The sequence below is a fragment of the Somniosus microcephalus genome, chromosome 6 (genome assembly GCF_052327205.1).
Source record: "Somniosus microcephalus isolate GS21.2 chromosome 6, FLI_Smic_1.0, whole genome shotgun sequence".
Classification (NCBI taxonomy): domain Eukaryota; kingdom Metazoa; phylum Chordata; class Chondrichthyes; order Squaliformes; family Somniosidae; genus Somniosus; species Somniosus microcephalus.
Window position 1 is genome coordinate 184,010,581 of NC_140992.1, and position 5,284 is coordinate 184,015,864.

Below are 5,284 nucleotides of genomic sequence, written 5' to 3' on the forward strand. Positions count from 1 at the left end.
GAGCCAGGCCAGCTCTTGAGGCCTGAGTTCCTGGGTGAGTCGGGGGGAAATCAGCTATCCAGTGACTGCCACTGTCAAAATGTAGACGGTTGGAGTTTAGGTGAGGGCAGGATCTAGTTCAACTGTGATACCGTGCTCCCACCCCCCCCCGCCGCCAGTAAAATAGTCTGTCTTCACACATTGTCTAGGATCCCACATGAAGTATGGCCTCTTGGCTGAGGTACTGACAGGTATCAGGAGCCCGCGGAACCCCAGCAGATGCGAAGCGGAGAAAACTAGCAAACAAGAGTGCCTATCAGGACACAGCATAGAATCATAGAAAGTTACAGCACGGAAGGAGGCCATTTCGGCCCATCGTATCCGCGCTGGCCAACAAAGAGCTATCCAGCCTAATCCCACTTCCCAGCTCTTGGTCCGTAGCCCTGCAGGTTAGAGCATCCCAAGTACACACCCAAGTACTTTTTAAATGTGGTTAGGGTTCCTGCCTCTAGCACCCTTTCAGGCAGTGAGTTCCAGACCCCCACACCCCTCTGGGTGAAGAAATTTCCCCTCAAATCCCTTCTGAACCTTCCCCCAATTATTTTAAATCTGTGCCCCCTGGTTTTTGACCCCCCTGCTAAGGGAAATAGGTCCTTTCTATCCACTTTATCTATGCCCCTCATAATTTTATACACCTCAATAAGCTCTCTCCTCAGCCTCCTCTGTTCCAAGGAAAACAGACCCAGCCTATCCAGCCTTTCCTCATAGCTAAGATTCTCTACTCCCGGCAACATCCTTGTAAATCTCCTCTGTACCCTCTCTAGTGCAATCACATCCTTCCTGTAATGTGGTGACCAGAACTGCACGCAGTACTCTAGCTGAGGCCTAACTAGTGTTTTATACAGTTGAAGCATAACCCCCCTGCTCTTGTATTATATGCCACAGCTAATAAAGGTAAGCATTCCGTATGCCTTCTTAACCACCTTATCTACTTGGCCTGCTACCTTCAGGGATCTGTGGACATGCACTCCAAGGTCCCTTTGTTCCTCTACACTACTCAGTGTCCTACCATTTAATGTGTATTCCCTTTCCTTTTTAGCCCTCCCCAAATGCATTACCTCACACTTCTCCGGATTGAATTCCATTTGCCACTGTTCTGCCCACCTGATCAATTTATTGATAGCTTCCTGCAGTTTACAGCTTCCTTCTTCAGTATCAACCACACAGCCAATTTTAGTATCATCTGCAAACTTTTTAATCATACCCCCCATATTTAAGGCAAGATCGTTGATATATACCACAAAAACGAGAGACCTAGTACTGAGCCCTGCGGAACCCCACTGGAAACAGCCTTCCAGTCACAAAAACACCCATCAACCATTACCCTCTGCTTCCTGTCTTGTATAGGTCAGCCTTACTAGCATGTTCTCAATTTCCTTGCAATTGTCAGCTAATCCTTCAATATATGGCACAATCTGCAAATCCTTGAGTCATGCACAAAGGGAGAATGCTTGATGGCTCAATAAGAAATATCAAAATTTCTGTATCAACAAAATGTGGAATAAATTTCAGAAAGGCTCTGTTAATGTGAACTGCTTCACAGCACACTCTTTCATATCCATTCCATAATAATCAAAAAAAATCTTACGACAAGATGAATTAAAAGTAATATTTGCTTCCCGGAGGTAAATGAGTAGCCAAATCATTTTATAAAAAGATGTAGAGGGAAGAATAATAATTTACCTCAATAAGCTGCTCACTGTTGACACATTCTCTGCATCTCCTACAAAGCCAAATGCGCAACTAATGAGCAAGTCAGCGCTAGAAAAGTACTTATCATAACATTCACTGACAGGATTTATTACCTAGTAACAAAAGTCCTTGCAAAAGAAATTAAGAATATGGTGCTACGATATGGATGGGCAAATTAAGAGCTGCCTGCACAACTGTAAGCCTATATCTGCAAATGGAACAAGACATGAGGTGCATGTTAACAACAGGAGTATTGGCTCAACATGGGACAGTTTTATAGCTTGCCAACATTTAGTCATCCAGTAGTCTGATTCGGCTGGTAATACATTCTGTGGGTGAGTGGTACTGTACAGGCAGAATGTTCCAGAAATTGTTACAAGACAGTTATTTCTGCAGTAAAAACAGAAAAGGCTGGAAATACTCAGCATCTGTGGAGAGAGAAACAGAGTTAATGTTTCAGGTCGATGACCTTTCGTCAGTCCTCTTCCACCTAGAAGGATAAGGGCAGCAGGCGCGTGGGAATACTACCACCTCCAAGTTCCCCTCCAAGTCACACACCATCTCGACTTAGAAGTATATCACCGTTCCTTCATCGTCGCTGGGTCAAAATCCTGGAACTCCCTCCCTAACAGCACTGTGGGAGTACCTTCACCACATGGACTGCAGCGGTTCATGAAGGTGGCTCATCACCACCTTCTCAAGGGCAACTAGGGATGGCCAATAAATGCTGGACTTACTAGTGACGCCTACATCCCGTGAATGAATAAAAAAAATCTAAAATCAACGTGTCCTGAACTGTGGGATGGTGAGCATGGCTTATCCTGGTCTTGAAGGAAGTCAAGTTCCTACTGAGTGAAACTCTGGGCTGGATTTTGCAGGGTCCCACCCACACGGGTTTTAATTCTGCAGTGTGCGAGCGACGTCAGGGGCGGGTTGCCCGTCCGGAAGACAGCGTGATTGATAGGCTGGCTTCCAGTTGCGCGGGGAACTCAGGAACAGGTAAGCTCTGGGCCAGGATGGTGGAGAGGGTCCAAGCCCGGGGGGTGGGGGAGGTCCTATCCCTGGGGGGTGGGGGGAGTCCGATCCCCGACTCCTGGGCTTAGTCACGATCCCCGGGGGGGTGTCTGATCCCCAACCTCAGGGCCGTGTTGTAATTCCGGGGGAGTGGATGGGGGTGTTCCAGGCCCGGGGTGGGGGTGGGAGGGGCCCGGTCCCAGGAGGCGGGGGAGCTGATGTTGGGGAAGCTTGGGGGGACCAGCTCACAAGCATTGCTCCCCAAGGCTGAGGCCGCCTCGTTGCAGCCACCGGGAATCCCGAACCCCGGGATCCCTGGCTGCCTGGAGTAAAACCTGCAAAGCAGGTTAAAGTAGAGGCTTCAGGCCTCGTTATAATATTTAAATTGCCAATCCACCGCCTGGCAGCGGGTTGGCAGGTGAAAGGTGAAAGTGGGCGGGTTGGAGGCGGGTTGGGGTCAGGCTTCACGTTTTTTAAACTTTCATTTCCCCCCCAACGCCTCCAACCCACTTGTTCTTACCTCTGAAAACTCCGGCCGTTGTATCTCTTTTTATACCATCTTCTTTCATTGTCTAGTTCCTGCTGGATTCAATTGTATTGGGTTTTTCATGACCTTTAGTTCATTGAACAGTTTGCTAGACAATGCTGAGGGCCCTATATATTGTCACACTGTATCATCACTTCCTATCTTTTCTCTTCTCAAACCATAGCCTTTTTTATACAAGCCTTTGATGTCACGATCCCGATAGTAAAAGGAACCTATTGCCTTATTTATACTGCAGTAATTTACTTCTTCTGCGCTCCCTCTTGCTGTGATCCAAGGCCTGTTTTCCAAAAGCCTGTGTTTCAGCCCAACGACCCCTTTAGCTCCATATTATAACATTAATGCCATCTAGCTTATTTATTTAATATTCTATATGTACCTATCCTTACAGAACGATATCTTCGGCCCTGAAATTCATCTTCTCTAATGTTATCAGTGGCATTGTGATCAAAAGGTAGAGTTTGCGATCACACAGTTTAAAATAATTCTGTCTAGATTATCTGTTTTGCCTTTGTCCTGTATTAGAATAATGTAAAAACATATCTATATTCTTAAAATCAAAAAACCGTGAGTTACAGGCTGGAATCTAATCGAGGGGATCAGATGGTTCATATATATAGAATGATGATGATGGATACCCAAGAGTGAGTTACAGACTGGAATCTAATCGAGGGGATCAGGTGTTTTATATATAGAATAATGGATACCTGAGAGTGAGTTACAGGCTAGAATCTAATCGAGGGGGTCAAATGGTTTATATATAGAAATAATGGATATCCGGGAGTGAGTTACAGGCTAGAATCTAATCGGGGGGATCAGATGGTTTATGGCATGAATCTTACCACTCATGTCGAAATGACTCATGAGATAACACTGGGCGGCCAGCTGGTGGCGCCGTCCAAGGAAAGTATAAATACTCGGGCATGGGGCCCAGCTTGCTCAGGACGTTTTTGTAACCAGGAACTGGTGATGTAACTAGAATTCATGGTTGTGAAACAGTTGTGACAGTTTTATACTCAGACCAAGCGCTCAGTAGTTTTCTTACGTCAAATTAATCAACTGAGTATCGGCTCCGCGCTCTGAGTGATTTCGGGAACAGCCAGCTACGACTTCAGCTGTAGAAGCGAACTCCGACGTAGTAATCAATCTATCATGGACAAACTACTCAGACCCGCCCGTCTTGACCTGGACCCAAATTCACCTACAACTGCTAAAGTATGGAAACACTGGTATTGTACGTTCAGCAACTTCCTCAGGGTGTGTGGTGAGAATGTTCCTGATAAATTAGAGATACTTGCCAATTATGTATTTCCTCATGTGTTTGACTATATCGAAGACTGTGTAGACTCTGACTCCGCTATCCTAATATTACAGTGACTATATGTTAAAGCCCCAAATGAAATTTTTGCGCACCATCTACTGGCCACAACTTGACGACAACCTGGGGAATCACTTGACGAATTCCTTTAAAAGCTTTGCCAGCTCAGCAAGGATTGTAATCTTAAAGCTGTCACAGCTGAGCAGTACCAGGAGGAGTTAATTCGTGATTCTTTTATTAACGGAATTGCATCTCCCTTCATACGCCAGCGTCTGTTGGAGAATAAATCCCTCGAGTTACAGGCTGCCTATGACCAGGCATGTTCTCTGGACGTAGCAAAGAGGAATGCAGATACCTAACGTTTACCACGCGCACGGGCTGCTTGTATCACTTTTAGTGACTCCTTCAATAGGCCTTGGGCGGAAGCCCTCACTGATGATGACCCTAACCTAACTGATGACAACCCTACCCTAGAAGCCTTCATTGATGATGACCCTGCCCTAGCGGCATCTTGGCAATCTGGAAGGAAGTGTTTCTTCTGTGGAGGTGCATTCCACTATAAGAAATGTTGTCCTGCTCGTAAGACAACCTGCAATCATTGTAGTAAGAAAGGCCACTTTTCTAAGGTATACCGGTCAAGAGCCCCTGTTAGTTCTGCAGCTACTATCTATAAAATT